Raw genomic sequence first — 22,359 nt, forward strand, 5'->3', positions numbered from 1 at the left:
AAGGAAGGGGACACAAATTCAGAATTCAGAAATCCAGAATTCCAGAGAGAATACAAAAGCTCTCATCCCCAACAACCAAACCCAAAGGCGAAGAACACCAAGCACATCAAATCGTGCCGATCTTCATCAAATTTCATGGTGATCAACAATAAGCACATCCAAAGTCGTGCCGTTCGTCATCCAAATTCGACGGTGATTCAAGATCAAGTTCCTACAGCCCTTGGATCCAACCAACCAACAAAAAAGGAGATTTAATCAGAGGACCAGTTCTTTCTTTTGTAAAGAATATTATAAAGGATTGTACCTCAATTTCTCAAATTAATAAAATTATATTATTTGCTCCATATTTTGTTTCTATTGCAGACTTACAAAATTTGTGTGTACAGTAACTTACTTGATGCCGGTCCACTCAAAAAGGACTCAAGTGTTGTTTTGATTTTCATGATCATTTTCTTGATGTGTGGAGGACCACATTTGCTTGGTTGATGTTGAAATTTTGGGAGATTGCTTAGAAATGTTTAAAACAATGCATACTTGAGGTAGTTTTCTCCCAATACTTGTTTGCAATATTGGTACCTCTTTTGAAAGAATGAGCTTAATGTTTGTGGGTATTATTTCTGGAAACCCTCGCGAGACTTACTTGTCCACTAGGGGTAACCTAGGGGTTTAAAAGGCTTGTTGCATGTGCTAAATGCAATCGTGTTCCCTACGAAAGTGGTGTTATCCATTTATTATTTTCTAGATTCATACTTGTACAGTTGTTCATTTCATTCATTTACTTTCTAGTTCATTGCTAGGGACTAGCAATATTTAAATTTGGGGGTGTGATGAGCGCTAAAAAGTGTGCATTTAAACCCCTTAAGCTTAGATATTCTAAGACCTTTATCTATCTTATTTTCCCGCCTTAGATTAATTTTATGTTATTTCTATTTTCAGGTACTTATCCCCTAAATAAGCTAACTCAGTCAAATAAAAGCATAAATGAAACAATTCTGGGATGAATCAAAGAAATGAGCAAAGTAAAGCAAAAGGAAGCTCAAAGGTGGAATTTCAGCATCTTCGATCGATCCAACATCAGTGTTCGATCGATCGAACTTCCATCGATCAAAGCACTTCAAGATAGATCCAAGTCATGATGTCATTTCCAGAGATTCCAAAAGTTCGATCGATCCAACATTATTCTTCGATCGATCGAACTTTCTTGTCCTTATCCAGATGCCAGATATTATCCAACTGTACCACCCTACTAACCGTTTTTGTCCTTTTCCTAAAAATATCTTCAAAATATCTTATATTTGTTTTTATCCCAAAAGGCGCCGCCATTGAGGATCGATCCAGTCTAAGTTCAATAGATTTCAGCCATGTTCGATCGATCCAAGTCCAAGGTTCGATCAATCGAACTTCTTCTAGTGCGAAAAAGTTAAATTTCCAGCTCACAAAAAGTTATCCTTTATCTAATCATTGGGGAATATTTGCTGTACGACCCCAGCTTATTTTGGGTGTCATTTGACCTACCTATATAAGGATAAGGATTACTTTTTACATCATATCATATCATACCTTGTAGAACTCTTGGAGAGAAAGCTTAGAGGAGGAGGAGGCTAAAGATACCATTGGAGACTCTTCATCAACCAAGGAGCAAATCTTTACCATGGAGTTAGCCCTTGAGGGTTAGAGCACACCATCCATGAGTGGCTAGACATCCTCTTGGGGCTAGAGTTAACCCTAAGCATGCTTTCTACATCTTGATTTATGTATTTTTTAGGAGATTTGTATTGTGATACTTGTTTTGACATATTTATATATATAGATCTTGTTTATTCAATGATTTGTATGGTTTAATGCTTCCAATTGATCATTTCATTCTATCCATATGTCTATGTATGCAAGAATAGATGTTCATGTGTTTGCCTCAATTTCTTATGTTGTTGACGCATGTCTATGTGTATTAATGTTATAAATCTAGAGATTGTCAAGACATAGTGCTTAATGGAATGTCCTTGTGGTTTATTTGATGGTTCATGCTTATTTCTTGATGGATTGTGCCTCTCCCTTAGTTTAATTAGCTTAATTTCATGTCATTAGCTTAGTTGTAGTGTAGTGACAGCTAGATGTTAAATGGGAGGACAATCCATGCTTGTTGTTTAATGTTCCATACTCATGAAAGCAAGTGGCATATTTCTCTAATTTTGTGTTGTGTTTGGTTGTGAGCTTAAAGAAAGGATTAATGGCTTAATTTGATATGTTGTGCTATCCACTATGTTGCTTAGACAATATATACTTAATTTGTCATCTATGCTTGTTGAAACAACCACACACACACACCATTGTCATAATACATGCATTTTCCCTCATTAATCATTCATTAAAGGTGTAGAGGAGTTGTGTTTAGTGGTAATCTCTAAACCCCAAGATTTCTCTCTCTCTCATTTTACCTCTATTGCATTATTGTTAAGTTTAAAGTGCACCTTAGCTTAATTCAACCACCAACCAATCTTTTGATCACTCGACCTACTAACCTTAATTTTGATTCCATAACCTCTTGCGACCCTCACAATCCCTTGAGACAAACCCTACTCACCCTAACTATATTTTTAGTGAAAGGTAGTAGTGGCAAATTATAAATGTAAAACTTGGCCCCTCGCCTTAATGCACACTCTCTAAACTTGTGGTGTAACGACGACGGATCACACCACCATGCGCTTTAGGAAGAAAGGGAAGTTGTCACCCGGTTTATCGGTCCATTCATGATTACAGATCACGTTGGAGCTGTCGCTTATCGGTTGGCACTTTTGGATAATTTGGATCATATACACAATGTGTTCCATGTTTTCATGTTGCGGAAATTTCTACGAGATGAGGATCGGTATCAGCATATCGATGTTGGGGAGATTGATTTACAGACGGATGCAACTTATTTGGAGCCACCGTGTCGCATTGTCGACCGTCGGGATCAAATCCTTCATAATAAGGTTATTCCTTTAGTGCATGTTCAGTGGAGTCATCACAATGAGGCTGAGTCTACTTGGGAATGGGAGGATGTCATTCGCTCGCAGTTTCCTGAAATATTGGAAGAAGATAAGAGCGAATTCCGAGGACGGAATTCCTTTTGTTAGGGGGGAAGAATGTAATACCCCTAATTTTAAAATGATAATCCTGGTATTTTAATTAAGTATTTTATTGCATTTTTAATTATTTAATTGTTTTGTTGCTTGGTTATTTGAATTATTTGGATTATTTGATTTAATTGCATTATTTGATTTAATTGAATTATTTGATTTAATTGGTAAATTATTTTTTTATTTATTATGTGTCCTTTGTTGATTTATTATAATGGTTGAATTATGTAAATAAGTTAAATGAGTATTTTAAATACGTTAATTATTTAGGGTTTTCTTTGAGACGTCACATATGTGTATCTGGCATATATTATAACTTAGGTTGTTCTATGGGCCGACTAGGATTTAGTTAGGGTTTTGTCTCTAATTATACATGGATTAGGGTTTTGTTTAACCTTTATATATAGAACAGTATGTCTGCTAGGGTTAAAAACAAAACCCTATTCACGTACCAAAGCTACAGAGAGAAACAGAGAGAGGTTTTGAGAAAACAGAGCACGTTCGGTAAGGGTTTCGGCTACGGCTTAAAGGTCGGACCTAGGAGAAGGGAAGAGCCAGAGTAGTAGGAGGCTTGACGGTGTTCAGTATTGCCGGAAACTTAGAGACGACGCCGGGATTTCATAACTGAAATCACATGCAAGTTCTTTTCTTCCTCTCTCCCGTTGGCTTATGTTCTATGCACCTAGATAGTCTCTAGGAGATTAATTGGACATTAATTGAACCATGCATAATTATTATGTGTTAAATTGATTATCTGTAGTCGGTGGAAATTTATTTGAAGTAATTCTTGAATGTATGGTTTGATCATCTGTTTTTAGCATAAAAAGTCGCCACTGTTTTAATCTTTGTATTGAGTCTGGCTGTTATAAACCAAGGTCTGGACTAATACCAGATGAGATTTAAGACCCTTAAGTTGAATTTAGAGGAAGAACAGTATGGTCGGAATGGTCGGAGACGGAGTAGATGGGCTAAAACGGAGCGAAACTGGATTGGAGGCTCTCAGAGGAGGAGAGAGCCGGCTCCATGGAAGTGGGAGCCGGCTCCCACACTCTTAGAGTAGGCTCCAAGAGACATGGAGCCGGTTCTAAGCATAAAAGAGCCTGCTCCCAAGTTTATGGAGCAGGCTCTCTCAATTTTGCCTTTTCTAAATAAAAAAAATTTGACGAACTGTATTAAGACTGTTTGAGGGTTGAACTGTTATGATTAATTCTGGGACTTCACAGGGGGGTTAAGTAGTTAATTTTGGGTGTTATTATGACTTCTAATTGATTAAGCTTTACCTCTAAGTTAATGGGACAAACAGTATAAATTTAAACTCTTTGTCATGCTGTTAACGGATGAAAGGAAATAAATTGCTTGGTTTAATTTTAGCAATTTAATGGCATATAGTATGAGTATAAAACTTATTTTAAATGCATGATAGGGTCATTTATTTATTAGTTTTGATCTATGCATGCTCTGGATGCTAATTGTTGAAATATTAAACTTTTTTCTGCAATTACATGGATTATCGCTTAGATTTTAATTGCTGAAATATTAGACACTCTTCTGCAATTATTTGGATAATGGTTTTGGACTGTAAATTGCTAAACTATTATTTATGTGTTGTAATTTACATAGATATTGAGGATTGTATGCACCGGTACAAGACGGTGGCATACTAGGGATGGTTTAGCTCAAAACGCTAAGACCTAACCTATCGGATTAAAGGAATGGATTGTAAAATATTGAATCCTAATTGTGTTTAAGTCAGGTCAACTGACTAAATAAGAAAACTTCCTGGATTAGTTGGTTGTAGTTAAGTCATACCAACTGAATAAGTTAAGTGACTAACTGGATTGTATATTGTATGTCAACTCAATGAATAATTGAATGACATACTCTGGTTTTGGACGGATTTTAGATATATGGTTATGGTACCACGAGATGAGCTGGAGTCTTAGGCTTGTTGGTTAGGGTGCGTATATGCAGTGGATGCATAGCTGGCTATAATAGGTTGATGTGTACCCTGTTAGGTCTAGGTATTCATGCCCATCTTTGGGTGCGTTTTCGCATGTTGCCTTCTATTCAAGTTGAGACCCCTTCATAGTCCAGTGAATGTCCCTTAGTGTGGATATATATGTATTTATGGACTAGATAGATATTGTGAGATATCTAGGGTGTATCTGCGTATCAGGTCATTGTATGGATTATAGTTAGATTAGAACTTGTTCATGGGCCTGACCCACTCTTATATTTTTCAGGTATCGAACGATTCCAGTCTTAGGGTTGATCGTGCTGAGCAGAGACTATCATTCACTCTACCGACGATGCAGGGTTTCATTCCATATTTTAGATTTGGTTTTATTTCCAGTTATTTTATGTCCAATTGGGATTTGATTTAGGGGTCCACTGGATAGATTCCAGAGTTGTACTCTTGGAGGTTTTGAAGGATTGGATTTTATTAATCTTTAACTTTGGAGGATTTTATATTTGATAATTCTTTCAGCTTTATTATTTAATTTTTAAATCTTTTTATATTCTGTATCCGTTTATATATTAATTGTTTGATATTCCCTCGGGTTTAGGCTTGGGCCTAATCAACCCGTGTCTCGGATCCGAGGGGTATCACAGATCCATAATAGTTTAAGTCATCCAAGATGACACCCTTGGCTTGAAGAGGAAGATCACAACTAAGACTTACAGTGAAAGCTTAATAAGGCTTACAGTAGAAGCTTCATTTTGAATCTTACAGTGGAAGCCTCATTCTGAGCCTATAAATAGACATATATGTACTGATTTGAAAAACTATAACAAAAAACATATAAATGAATTCCTCTTGATTTCTTTTCTCTTATTTTCTTTATCTCTCTTAATCCTACTATATATATATACATATATTTATTAAACGTTATCAGCACGAGCTCTATCCATCTCAGATTTGAAGAAGAAGCTCTCTCTCTCTCTCTTTCTATCTCAACTATATATCTCTTTTGTGATATTAGTTTTGATAAATTGTTGGGTTTGTTTGCTTTATCGAAGAAAATTGTATTTCTGACTTCAAAGGGTAAGAAAATTTTAATTATTGATTATTGTTCATAAAATAAATTTGTTCACTTAAATAATATATGTGCTCACACTATGGTCGGTTCTACCACCTTTATTATTTAATGATCTACTAATTATGGTCGGTTTTACCACCTTTATTATCTAATGATTTGTGACCAGTTTTACCGCCTTTATTATTTAATGATTTATGGTCAGTTTTACTGCCTTTATTATTTAATAATTTATTCACTATGGCTGGTTTTACCGCCTTTTTTGTTTAATTATACTAATACTTCATATTATGTTATATAAAGCGAAGGCCATGATTTTTCTTCATCGCCATATTAGTGAGGAATTAAAAACTAAATACCTCACTGAAAGAGATCCACTAAGTTCGTGAAAAAATTTGAAAGAAAGATATGATCATCAGCTTTCCTTCCAAAAAGCTCGGGCTGATTGGCAGCAACTGCGGTTGCAAGATTTTAAAAATTGTGGCTGAATACAACTCTGCCTTATTTAAAATTAGTTCTACAATGAAATTGTGTGGTGATACCATCACTGATGAATTTTTGTTTGAAAAAACATTCACCACATTTCATGCCTAGAATGTACTCTTATATCGAGAGCGTAGATTTGAAAAATATTCAGAGCTAATATCATGTTTACTTGTAGCAGAGTAAAATAACGAGCTTTTGTTAAGAAACCACCAGTCCCGTCTAACTGGATCGACACCGATCCCTGAAACATATGTTGCCTCATCACGTGGACTTGGATATGATAATAGACATAATCGTGGTGGTAAAAATGGCTACAATAATGAGTATGGTTGTAGTAAAAATCACTCTTATTACCATGAAGGATATCAATCCTCAAATTTTCAAAATCAAAGATCCACACCATATGCCCAAAGGAGATCGAGATTATAATGAAATGAAATAAGTAAAAGGGAAGGATGTGGCTCAACCTTCCATGACATATGATAATACTTGTTATCGAATGACAGGACATTGACAAAACATTTGTCATACACTTAAGCATCTGGCTGAACTTTACCAAGCCCCAATGAAAGAAAAGGGGAAACGGAAAGAAATGAATTTCATTGATCATGATGAGCTAGTTGACATCACAAATCTGGATCTATCAGATTTTTTTGAGGACCGTGATGGAAAGATAAACCACCTGATTGGTGATGAAAATGTCCACACCAATTAATCCTATTTTTTTATTTCATATTCTTTTTACTATGTTATCTTCAACATATTTTTATGTTTTTTTGTATTAAAGTTTCTTTTATTATAACTATTTTTTTAAAATTTGCATGAATAGGAATGGATCTAATTGGTTCCATAATATATGTCTAGCTGATAGTGGAACGACACACACAATCCTTTGAGATCAAAAATATTTTTCTCACCTAATTTTGACAGATGCTAGTGTCAATACAATATCAGGTCTCACCGACTTGATTGAAGGCTCCGGATGAGCCAACATTATTTTACCACGTGGAATAAGATTACAAATTAATGGCATTATATTCTACAAAATCTTGAAGAAATTTGTTGAGTTTTAAAGACTTGCGTCGTAATGGGTATCCTATTGAGACCGCAAATGAAAGAAATGTGGAATATCTCTACATTACTTCCATTACCTCATGCAAAAAACTGATATTAGAAAAACTCTTTATTTTCTCTCTGGGTTATACTATACAACCATTAGGACAATTGAGTCAAATGTTGTGATACATAAAAAATCTTGTGACCCAAAATTTTTTATGCTTTGGCATGATTAACTTGGTCACCCAGGGAGTATAATGATGCGTCGAATTATTGAAAATTCACATGGACACCCACTAAAGGATCAAAAAATCATCTTAACAAATAATCATCTATGCACTGCCTGCTCACAAGGTAAGTTGATTATTAGACCATTCCCTTCAAAGGTTAGTGTTGAATCTCCCCCATTTTTACAACGAATTCACGAGGATATATGTGGGCCAATTCATCCACCTTGTAGACCATTTCGCTATTTTATGGTCTTAATTGATGCCTCAATACGATGGTCACATGTTTGTCTACTTTCTACTCGTAATGTTGTATTTGCTAGACTTCCTGTTCATATCATCAAATTACGGGCACATTTTCCTGATTACCCAATTAAGACAATCCGTCTTGATAATGACACTGAATTTTCTTCTCAAGCTTTTGATGATTATTGCATATTAGTTGGAATTAATGTTGAACACCCTGTTGCACACACTCATACTCAAAATGGTATAGCTGAATTTTTTATTAAAAGACTTCAGTTAATTGGTCACCCTTTGCTTATGCGAACAAAATTACCTGTTTCTGCCTGGCGACATGCCATATTACATGCTGCATCATCGGTTCGTATACGACCAACTGCTTATCATAAGTACTCACCATTGCAACTTGTTTTTGGTCAACAACCAAATATCTCTCACATACGAGTTTTTGATTATGCTGTATATGTTCCAATTGTACCACCCCAACGCACTAAAATGGGTCATCAATGTAGACTTGGAATTTATGTTGGTTTTGATTCTCCATCTATTATTAGATATCTTGAACCCCTGATAGATGATGTCTTTAAAGCATGATTTGCTGACTGTCATTTTGACGAGGCTATTTTCCCACCATTAGGGGGAGAAAAGGCACAGCAGCAACGTGATATTACTTGGAATGCCCTGAAATTGTCTCATTTTGGTCCTCGCACGAATCGATGTGAATGAGAAGTTCAGAGGATCATTCACTTGCAAAATGTTGCAAATCAATTACCTGATGCATTTACTGATACAAAGAAAGTAATAAAATCACATATACCAGCTGTAAATATTTCAAAATGAATTGCTGTCCTTGAGGGACCTTCTGTCAGTAATGCAGCGAATACATTTAAAACACGCTTGAAGCATGGCAGACAAGTTGGTGCAAAAGAAATTGTTCCTCGTAAGAGGAAATCACAAAGAAAAATTGGCACTCCTGAAGAGGCCACAAAAGGAGCAACAGATATTATTGATCAATCTGTGATTATAGCCTTGATAAGGCAGAGGCTCTTGATGAGGCCCAGGTACCTAAAAATGATGAAATAATAAATATTAATGAGGCAAAGGCAACAGATGATGATATGGCCCTTGATGAGGCAGATGCCCTTAATGAGGCAAAGGTACCTGAAAATGATGAGATCTCACTAAATTATGAAACGAGATGGAATAGAAATGAAATTGTTGTCGACAACATATTCTCAAATGTCGTTGCTCTTGATATTGATAATAAGGATCCGAAACCTCAAAACGTCGAAGAATGTCGATGAAGAAATGATTGGCCAAAATGGAAAGAAGCAATACAAGTAGAGCTAAATTCATTAGCTAAACGTGAAGTATTTGGACCTGTAGTCCAGACACTTGAGGGTGTTAATCCTGTTGGGTACAAATGGGTGTTTGTACGAAAGCGTAATGAGAAAAATGAAATCGTGAGATACAAAGCCCGACTAGTAACTCAAGGTTTCTCGCAGAAACCTGGTATTGATTATGAGGAAACATACTCCCATGTGATCGATGCACTCACATTTAGATTCATAATATATTTGGCAGTCATAGAAAGATTGCATATGCATCTAATGGACGTGGTTACAGCATATTTATATGGATCACTAGATAGTGATATTTATATGAAAATCCCAGAAGGATTTAAAATGCCTGAAACAAAACCACGTAATATGTACTTGATAAAATTACAACGATCCTTATATGGATTGAAGCAATCTGGACGAATGTGGTACAATTGCCTTAGCGATTACTTCCTCAAAGAAGGATATATGAATAATCATATTTGTCCATGCATTTTTATTAACAAATCAAAATCTAGTTTTGTTATTGTTACAGTATATGTTGATGATTTGAATCTTGTAGGAATTTTGGATGAGATCAAAAAGACGGCCACTTACTTAAAGAAAGAATTCGAAATGAAAGATCTCGGAAAGACAAAATTCTGCCTTGGGTAGCAGGTTGAACATTTTTCGAGTAGTATTCTCATCCATCAATCAACATATATAGAAAAGATCCTGAAATGTTTTTATATGGATAAAGCCTATCCATTGAGCTCTCCAATGGTTATCCGATCACTTGACATCAAGAAAAATCATTTTCGTCCTCGAGAGGATGATGAAGAACTCCTTGGTCCAGAAGTGCCCTATCTTAGTGCGATTGGTGCTCTTTTATATCTTTCAAATTGCACAAGACCTGACATAATTTTTCCAGTCAATTTATTAGCAAGGTACAGTTCTGCACCAACCCGCAAACATTGAAATGGAATCAAACACATATTGCGATATATTCGTGGCACAACTGATATGGGATTATTTTATTCAAAAGCACCAAGTTCTCAATTAGTTGGATATGCAGATGTCGGCTATCTCTCTGACCCACATAAAGCTTATTCACAAACAGGATATGTGTTTACCTGTGGCGGCACTGCTATATCATGGCGATTTATGAAACAGACAATGATTGCAACTTCTTCAAATCATTCTGAGATGCTCGTAATTCATGAGGCAAGTAGGGAATGCATTTGGTTGAGATCAGTGATCCAACATATTCGAACAACATGTGGTCTCTCATTAATAAAAGATAGCCCAATAGTATTATATGAAGATAATGCAGCATGCATTGCATAGATAAAAGAAGGGTATCTTAAAAGTGACATGACCAAGCACATCTTACCAAAATTCTTTTTTGCACATGAACTCTAGAAAAAGGGTGATATTGATATTCAAAAGATACGTTCATGTAAAAATCTAGTAGATCTATTCACTTAAACGCTTCCAACTACAACATTTAAGAAGCTAATGCACAACATTAGAATGCGTCAACTAAAGGATCTTCAAGGATGAACTAATGCAACAATAAGAGGGAGCAATTGATCAAAGAGGTATTGGCATACTGTACTATTTTTCCTTCGTCCAGGTTTTGTCTCACTAGTTTTCCTAGCAAGGTTTTAATGAGGCAGTTTTAATCTATGCAATACCATTTTCAGATACACAAGAATACTGTACTCTTTTTCCTTCGCTAGGGTTTTGTCCCACTAGGTTTTCCTTAGCAAGGTTTTAACGAGGCATATTCTTAGTGTAGTATTGTAGATCCCAAGGGGGAGTGTTATATATATGTTTGTATGGGATCCACAATGGTTTAAGTCATCCAGGATGATACCCTTGGCTTGAAAAGAAAGATCACAACTAAGACTTATAGTGGAAGCTTCATAAGGCTTACAGAGGAAGCTTCATAAGGCTTACAGTGGAAGCTTCATTTTGAATCTTACAGAGGAAGCTTCATTTTGAATCTTACAGAGGAAGCCTCATTCTGAGCCTATAAATAGGCATATATGTATTGATTTGAAAAACTATTACAGAAAGCATATAAATGAATTCCTCTTGATTTCCTTTCTCTTGTTTTCTTTATCTCTCTTAATCCTACTATATATATATATACATATATTTATTATAAAATGTGTATTTTTACATTGATTTTTTTTAGTTTGTTTAAATTTATTTTACTAGCTTTTTTTAATTAGTTTTGTTTTGAACGTACGAAGGGTCTTGAGGCCTAATGGTATTTCCTCTATCTCTCAAAATAGATGGTGAGAATTCGAGTATCCAAAAAAGCAAAGTAAATGTGTGGTGTGTCTAAGTTTCTTGCCAATGACAAAAATAAATAAATAAATAAAATAAAATAAAATTACTTGAATACAACATTGTTTCAATTAGCGCACTCACTTGGTTTAATTTCTTTCTGCTTTTTTCTTTAGTTTTCGAATGCATCAATTGGACCTAAAGAGAGATTATATTCCATTCAAACTTTTTAAACTTTATAATTTCATCACCAACTAAATCTCTCTTTAAAATCTTTTTTTATTTTATATTATAGCACTTATCCAAAAGAGAGAGAGAGAGAGAGAGAGAGAGAGATATATATATAATCGGCAAAAAAACACACTCAAATACCTATTTTTGTTCTTATAGAGACTTAAACTCTCGACCTTCTACTTTAAAAGGTGAAAAAATACCACTAAACTACAAGGCCCCTTGATCAAATAATGTATATACCGAGATATATTTTAGTCAATTCAAAATTTTTAACTTTTTAATTCCATTTACCTACTTAATCTCTCTCTTGAATTTGTGTAAGCAAAGAAAATCCATAAATTGGTGATTTTGAAAGAAAGAAGAAATTGCTGAAGTTTTTTTTTTCTTCAAAAGGACATTACTAATATTCATGAATAGCTTTCGAAAAAAGTATAATGAATTCAAAATGGATTAAATGTTAAGAATTTTTAAAAGTAATGCAACAAATAATTATAAGTTTCCTTAAATAATAAGAATAGTAATTTTTATTTTCTTATTATTAGTATTATAGATTAATTAGATTATTCATTTTTAACCAGGTGCATTGCACATGTTCTTTTCCTAGTGTCTCTCTCTCTCTCTCTCTCTCTCTCTCTCTCTATATATATATATATATATATATATATATATATATTTATGCAAACTATTAGTTTTTTCCATTTTTGTTTTTTTCCCTAGCATTTTATTAACACACCAAAACTATATAATGTTGTGTTTAGTACATATGAATTGAATGGAATGGAATGCCCATTCCAACGATTTTTTTTTTTTTTTTTTTGGTGTGTGTGTGTATGAAATTTAAAGTGAGAATGGTCATTCATTTGAAATGAATTTAATTCATTGCACAACTTAACCAATGGAATGGGTATTCCATTCCCAAGTAATTTTTATTTTTATTTTTACAAAAAATAAAGTTTCCAAAAAACCTTCATTTTTCAAGTCCAAAACCAACACCACCACCATCATTGTCGACACCTTCCACCATCGCCGCCACCACCACACCACCATCGTCCCTGTCACCGGCATCATTGTCGACGCCTTCCACCATTGCCACCTTCACCAAAACACCACTGTCACCACCACCAATTTCTACCACAAACACTGCCTTCCACCTACACTGCCACCTCCACTACCTTCAGTCGTCACCGCCGCCTATTACCGCCACTGCCACCACCACTGCCTTCCACCTCCATCACACCACTGCCACCGTCACTACCTTCCACCACCTACACCACTGCTGCTTCCACCACCACCACCGCCATCGCCTTCTAATAATGCAACCACCTTCCTCCACCAACACCATCGACGCCTTTCAACACCACCACCTACACCACTGTGGCCTTTCCCTTCCACCACCATCGTCATTTCTATTAAAAAAAATTTATTTTATTAATTTAACTTATTCTTCATTGAGGGGCATTTTGGAGAGTTCAATTTAAAATTCATTTCCCACTCTTAGGTCCCATCGGTCTATAGTTGCAAATATTGTAAATCTTGTTCTTCGCCCAAAAATTAATTGTCATGCCCACCTTCCCCATGCTCCTGGCCTCATTCTCAACAACGAGGGCATAGAGGATAGTTCAATTTGAAATTCATTTCATTTTTGGTTTTAAATCGGTCCAACCAAACACTAGAATAGTTAGTATCATTCTATTTTTACATCATTTTATATTAACAACCAAAGAATAGAATAAGAATGATTATTTCAATTCATTCCCATTCTCATTCTATTCCTAGTTACATTCTATTCCATTCAAACATACAAACGCATCATAATATAAGTTAGTGTTTTCTTCTTATAATTGACGGATCAATTCTCATGCCAAAAGAGACAAAAGTTGGACCACATTCAAAGCATTTTGAACCGAGTCATAGGCTTTGCCACATCCGCAATAAGCCATACTTCAATTGGTTAGCTTTGCCCATTTAGTGAGCGAACTCTTTTTAATAATGCTTTTAGTCGGCTCAAATTCACAATCCATCAACTAGAGTTACACACAGCTTCGTTCAAAATGTTTACTTGATCCGAAACGATTTTATTTTTTGATTTAAGAGGTTAATAGTTTATTTCATATTAAAAAATAGTGAAACTGTTAAAATTAGCCTGTTTTGTCATTTTTAGGTAAAAAAAAGTGTCACAACCTGAAATAGGGGCTATGACAAAACATGATTCGGAAACCTCTACATGAAAGGATCACAAAATAGGCTTTGGCCAATGTCCACAAAATAACATTTTTGTCACCAAAATCTTTAACATAGGATGTCTATACACATGTTACATATCCAGCCTTAATCATATCAAATCCTCAAAACATTTTTTTTCATGATTAAATCCTTAAAACTGATTTAGCAAAATCCAACAATCTCTAAGGCACTTGGTGCTAAAACACACATGGGACATCATTCTTCAGTTAGGAGAAATCTGCACAACGATTAATAGAAAATTCGTAAAAAATTCATTTCATATAGAAACGAGGCAAACTAAAATACCTTAGAAACTATACTCAGAATGCAACATGACTGAGCCACTTTCGGAGGTGGAAACATTCTCAATTAAATCAATTGTTAGAAGCAAAACAGCTTATCTAGAATGAGCTAAAAATAAAGCTTTTGGCGAACTTTATTCTTTCAAAAAATGTATAGAACTCAGAAAATTCAAAGACTTTGGTTTTTAGAAAGTAGTCTCAGAGGGCTAAAAATATAGAGGGTTTGATAATTTTCTGATGTCGGGATGTTCATCAAATATATGACCAAAAATATGGTTCCGAGCAGCAATAAAATATGGACAACAGGCACTATCGGATTTTTATAAAAATATATGTTTGGCAAAATATCAAAAAAAATTATTTTGAGAGGTACTAGACAAGTAGAGGGATCTATGGTAAAACTTTCACAGTAGTTGGAGCACTACAGCTTTATATAAAAATTCATTTTCAAACAATGACGAAAGAAATTTTCAAAGCATTTGAGCAGAACCCAATTTCGAATAACTAAATAATCCCCTATTTTTCCCATATATACCTCAAACCATGACCCAAGACCACAAAGGGCATATACAACAATTTCTAAAGATGTCCAAAATGAATCATATACATCATAGTCATACCAGTGCCACAATTACATCAAGTTCCTCAAATTATAGTTTAGTCAAGCATTTAATCAAACACTTAAATTACATGAACAAGAATATCTCTAATTAAGAAAAATCCAGCAACTCCAAGTCTTGTAAATGGGCTCCTTAAACCTGCAATGACGTTAGGGTAAGACAAGAAGTCCCAATAGGAATAATCTATAACAAAGTTACTAAGGGATTTCATATACACATAGCATGCTTTACGAAGAATGAGGTGATACGGCTATCCAATATACATATATAGGCACAAGCACTAATCAACAAATTAGAACAACAGCTTAAACAAAGATTAAGAATTAACAACAGATCAGGCTTATCAATATGGAACCAAATTACTCAAAATATGACAAAATGAAGAATAGTTCCTACTATAGGGCAAATGATATGCAACCGTTCACAATAATATTAGATAATTCAAGGTCAAGAATTAAGGATGAAGAACAAATCAAACTTAGGAACTCAATTTAGAAAAAACCCTACCTAAATCTCTTTATATGCACAGCCCGACAAGAATTCTTCTCTATTTCTCTTTTGCACTGTATTTTCTTATTTGGTTATGTTAGGGATAATTAACTCCCTCCAACCCACTTAACACTTGGCTATTATTAAAAATTAAATCCCTTATTTATCGCACAGTGGAGCATCATCACATCACATCAACACAAGCATATGTGGATATAACAATCATATACATCTACACACAATACAATATTTTATACGGTACACCCAACTTTAGGGCTACATCAATGGAGAAAGAGATTTCCACTATTATGAATCAATGAAGAGAATATACAACCAGATGTTAAACCCCACTCACTCTCACTTATCGCTCTTGAAGCTACATCTTTACACTCAAGAATTACATATACTCTCCCCACTCATCACAACATTCACCCTTAAACCCCTTACATCTTTTTTATCTTCTTTCTTTCTCTCTAAACATCTCACTTCCATCTCTATTTATAAAGTCTTTAAACTCAATTCTTGTTAGAAAATTATTCCCTAACTTGTCTACAAAGAGTTACCATAAGTATTCAACTCTAAAATAACAAACTTCTGCCTTCCATGTCTAACTAGTTCAACTTCTCTTGAACTGGTTAAATTAGGGTTATAATCATGTCCACCTGGTTTAAGAAAAAGTGGAATTGGTTTCAAATAATTTGAACATGTTTACATATGCCAAAACATTAGTCGTATATAGAATTCAAGCCACAAAACCCAACAGGTCATGCTTCTTTAGGCTCATTGTTTTGGTGTTCGAATAATAGCTTTCAAAAAGAAGGTTGATATACTTTTGTTTTTCTTCCTTCTTTTCATGTCGTACTTTAATTCTCTCAACCTCTCAGTCTGTAGTTCACTCTCTGTTGGGGAAGCTTTAGAGCTCAACTTTAGCACCCACACCCGGTTTTACATCTATAAACCACCAACATATATTACACATGCATCCACATGGCATCACCCCACCAACAAGTGTTACTTTTTTATATATAGGGTCAATTACACCAACCTCCCCTGAGGTTTAAGTAAATTACACACAGGTATAGCGTTTTGCTTTTATTACTTTGATATCCCCTGAGATTTGGCGCATTGTAACAACCGAAATCTCGGGGATCCGGATCCCTAACTGGGTCCTAACCTGACCCGAGGTCACACAAGGGTAAAATGGTCAATTTATATCAAAGGGGATATAATGTGACTCTAATTAAGTCAAATAAGGTGTATAAAATACATTCTATCCACTCCATGACATTCTAAGAGTTTCTATGGGAGTTAGTCATGGTTTTCCACAAATACCCCTTCTCGTTTTAGAGGATTTCCCTACACTACTTCACTAAAATAACTATAACTCTCAGGGTATATGGAATCGGAGAATAGAGTTGGTACCATTGGAAATCTAACAAACAATTCTTTAATTTGGGCTCAATAATGACCCAATTTGGATTTAAGATAAAGGAGTTATGACTACTTAAAGTCGGGGATCCAAAACTAGAGTCTTGCCAAGACAACCTGATTCTAGGGGACTTGAACCAGTTCAGGGTACTTGAACCAGTTCAACATGGGTAGTGTCCCCATGTTAGGAACCTAATTTCACTCTTGAACAGGTTCAAGGGTTTTGAACTGGTTCAAAATGGCCAAAATGATAAAAATGACCTAGAAAAGCCTAATTTGAGTGCAAATGGTTATGGACACCACTTAGGTCCCATTGAAAATCATTAAAATGCTTTTCAACCTAGTTATAACATGATGTAGAAGATATACAAGGTGCCGATTACATCCGTATACTAGAATACACACACACACACACACACACACACACACATACACATACACACACACCCCAAATGATTCAATGCTCAAATTACACCAAAGTAGTCCAAAAGAATAGAGATACTAATTTGAGACCCTTAAGGTCACATTACAACGCTTTACTACAAAAATAATGAATCATCATCACTTTACAAAATAATAGTTATCAACTAAGCATTGTTTACAAAAGTTTACAAGAGATAACTCGTCAACTTCAACTACACTTGTGGAAAAATGTCATCAACCACATCTTTGCCGTGACCTGAAAAATGTTAAATGAAGGGGTGAGCATGGAGACTCAATTAAAAATGCCTAAGGCGCCAACTTTTGATTCCCTTGAGCTACACGTCACACATTGGGAATTAAAAAAAGCTGGGATCATACTTAGGGAATTGTATAGCATTCAAACCACATATTAAACCAATCAATAGCGTTAATACAATTTCGCATACTTAGAATGAAAATCCAATGCAATGTTGTGCAATGCAATGCAATGCAAGTGGCTGCCCCAAAAACACTTGCATCATCAACACAAGTCACACACACCAAACTTGTTAATCCAATCCGGTAGGAGGCAACTCCCCATTACCACGAAAGAAGGATTAGCCATCTATCCTTGACCTAGGGCGACTCCCTAGCATCATTTGTGGCCTAAGCGACTCAACCATACAATAAGTATTTGCTCCACGTTCCCTCTAGATTGCATTAACCCCACGGACATAAGGAGACTCCTTGTCATCCAGTTTTCGCAAACTTTCTTTTAAAAACCTTTCGAAATCAAGTTTCAAATTTTCATCCCAACCCATGCTCTCTCTTAATGTCATAATGTGCATGTTATATACCAATGCCTCATTCAACTTTCCCACTATACCATACATGCAATTCAATTTCATCAATTTTATTTCAATCTCTTTCACATACAACAATGGCATAACCACAGCATTTTCTAGAAATAAGGCACAAACATGGCATTTTATTGAAAACAACCATAAGCATGCTCATCATAGAATTTCACATCATCTCAAATCATGCTAGCATTTACATTCTATATAATTATACACTAAAGTTACATCATACACCTCATTAGCATGGAAATAACACACATTTTTCTACATAATAACATGTTTTCACCATATTAACATATCACTATCATTTTAATCCACAATTTAACATTCAAGAATGAATTTAAGAGAAATCAACAAGGATGTTCAATGAAAGGCTTAGTTTAGAGCATTAGAATCCCTAACTCAAAGTGCTAGCCAAACAAGGCCTTAGTCAATCCCTAAATTCAAAATTGCCAAAAAAACCCTTACAATAATGTCTCAAATGGAAGCCCTTGCCATGCTCTCCAACTTCTCTGTCATGGTAATCATCAAACTCTCACTCTAAACCCCTCAAAACCAAGCTTGAAATAATGGAGAGATAATGTATATAGAGAGATATAGAGAGAGAAAGATAAGAGTTAGAGAGAGAAAGGGTTGACCAAAAATGGGAAGAGGAGGAGGGGTGTTGGTCAACTTCAATTTGGTTCTATGGTCCCAAGGATGCCATGTGTCACATTTTTGTGAATTACTGACTTTATGCTAAGTAACCCATTTTCCCATGCCCTTCTATTGCAACACCAAGCTTGTTCCCAAAATATCTACCTCAATGTATAGATATAGATGTATGTATATATGTGTGAAAATACCACAATGCCCCTCAATGAAAATGACAAAACTATGAGAAGTTCCTGAGCCCGAAAATCGTCCCGACTTCCGAAAAATTCTAAAATTAATCCTGTCACTTCTAATTGACTAAAAATAAATAAAAATGCATTCCTAAAACTCTCGGATCGAGAAATGACCTAAACGTCCATCGAGGTCCGCTTGGTATGCAAAACGAGGCACGAAAAATAATTAATACAAAATTTTAAAAAAATCCGAAAACATCCGGGACATTACACGTGTATTCTCAATGACACCCCTTGTCGTTAATAAAAATTCATAAAATAGCCAAATTGCCCTTACATTGTGTTAAAAGACCTCAATAACCATATATTTTGACATAAAATGACAAAAATACCATGAAATGCCATTGAAATGCAAAGTATCATTTTTCATACTAATTTCATATTATAAAATTTTACAAAAACAAATATATATATATATATATATATATATATATATATATATATATATATATATTTGTTAATAACATTTTATTAGATTTCTTTTTAAGATTTGATTTGGTTTCTTCTTTTAAAAAAAAGTTCAGGTTATATAGTGTTTACAAGGAAGGAAAAAAGGGTAATAGAGTCTTTTTGTTTGATAGATTTTTTTTATTAAATTATATAAGGGTATGAAAGATGATAAACCAAGAGGGGGAAGGGATGAATTGGTTCTTCCACTTTTTAACACTTAAACACTTTTCTTAAGTAAGTATAGCACCACAGCTTGATTAAATCATTTACATATTCCACTATGTTGATGAAACCCTAATCTATCACAAGGGTTTGATATAATTTCATAGCCAAAAGGGCACCAATTTTTTATAAGGAAAATCCCCCTCAATAGGGATAAAAAAAACATTGGTTCTTGGGTACTCACCCAATGTAAATATACTAGTTGTGTTGCAAGTTGATACACACTTAGTTGTCTCACACTCTGCACACACACATTAGCTCACCATAATATGCACTCAGCACTCCCCATATCCTAAACACCCCTTCTTGGACCAATACAGCTCTCATAGCTCTTCAAATACATGGTAAAAGATGAATATACATCATTCAATGGTTGTTACACAAGATAAGAATCAAAATACAGCTCAAAGATGAAAACAGTACAAAAGCACTTAAGAAATTCAACAGAATCTATGGTCTGTGAACTGAAATGCAGCTTCAATACTTACCCAAACTTGATTCTCACAACCTTATATCAATAATATACACTTGATCATATGATAAACATGATGAGTATAGTAAGGTATAACAATTTCAGTACACAAACAGAACTGGTTTCTACAGAAGTATGAAAGGCCAAATCCATAAATGACCATTTCTCTATTGAAAACTCAACTTGCACAGCCTCAAATCAACAATATGAACTTGCTCAGATAGTAGTCATGATGTTCACAGCAAGATATCAACATATAATACTCACAACCAGAAGTTATGCACCAGAAAAAATACAAAAATTAAGGTCTGAGATATCAAAATATATTGTAGTTAATATATGAACATAAACATGATTTCTAGAGATGTATAATGTCAAACCAAACTTGTCTCAACCTTCTGGTGCCCTGTGGATGCCTCAAACCAAAAATGAACCTCTGAGACCATCTTGCACCAGAAAACCAGCTTCAAGGAGCCTCATTCATCATCTTCACTTGTATACACTCAAAATATATATCTCTGAGGTGAATTTCAGCTCACTCAATAGATCAAACACTCAGAAATATTCATGTTCATTTGAGTCTCAAGTCTCTCACACAATCCAGCTCACAAGAAGGCTCTCACATCTCATAAAAGAGGCACATTACACCAACTGCTATAACATCATACATATAGTAGTACAAAGTGTGTTGATGTAGTCCTTAAAGAGGATAAAAGTGTCCCACAATCCACCAATCATTGGTGAGGAGAATATTCTGACATTCTCTGCGTGAAAGGACCACATTACCCCTACCAACTCACATCTTTTGTCCTGTAGTGCAGTGTAAAAACCAAAATCATATATGTACAGGTCTATGATATGTAATGAGACTTATTGCCAAAGAATTGTACAAATGTCATGAAATTTTCTTACTAGGACCACTTCACACGTGTCAAGCATGTGCACTACTCACACACAAAAAGGCATTAATACCCCTGGAATTGACATGTGTCATTATAATCCAGAAATGTGACGGGTTTAACCTATAACAAGGGTTTGTGATACAATGTACCATCTTCATAATATTTAAAATGAACTCACACACAATGAAAATGACTATACTGCCCCTGAATATACCAGAATTAACCTCAACACACCAGAATTTGTAACATATCTCAGGAATGGACCTATGAGCTAACTTTTGACATTAAAAGTTCAAACCATGAATAAAAGGCTGGGACCAACAAAAGACATTTCTCACTTTTAAGGAGGTCAATGTAAATAAAGATCAAACGCAATATCTATGTGTAATTTGCCCAAACCTCAAAAAAAAAAAAAGCTAGTGTAATTAAATTACCCTTATATATATTCATGTCTATACGTATCTATCATATATTTAAGTGCTAAGGAGAATTTAACTAGAAGTTACTCTGGAATACCATTTTCAGTTGGCGACTAACACATATATACACATACACATTTGACAGCTGTATTTTTTTATTTTTTTATTTGTTTCTTTTCTTTTTGCACTCATTATATTAATCAAATTTCAAAATTCTAGTTACATCCATTTATCCATAAATGATAAAAACACCCACTTAATCATAACTAAAGCGGAATTATATGCCCCTCCACAAATGATAAAAACATCCAATTAAAATAAGATAGTCTTTAAAAATAATAAAAACAATCCATTGATTTAGATTAAAAGCCTAAATCAAAATCTGAGGTATCACAAAAGGGAAGGAAATTAAACATGAAAAATGAATCAATCAAAACTTAACCATGAGATTGATATACATATATGATCCCTTGTTCACCGGTGAGCAAGAAATTTATCCACGCCAAATTTAATGATCCTTAAATATGATTGTTATGTTTTGTTTTTTAAATACCTTTTTATACTTAAATCATATTTAACGGTAACCATGTTTGGTGTGATGGGTGAATAAGAAATCATTATACATATGTATGTTCATTTTCATTTGATTGGTTGATGGCATTT

The sequence above is a fragment of the Cornus florida genome, unplaced genomic scaffold (assembly GCF_030987335.1).
Source record: "Cornus florida cultivar Cherokee Brave unplaced genomic scaffold, ASM3098733v1 CherokeeBrave_3.0.0_Hap2_Chr05, whole genome shotgun sequence".
Taxonomy (NCBI): domain Eukaryota; kingdom Viridiplantae; phylum Streptophyta; class Magnoliopsida; order Cornales; family Cornaceae; genus Cornus; species Cornus florida.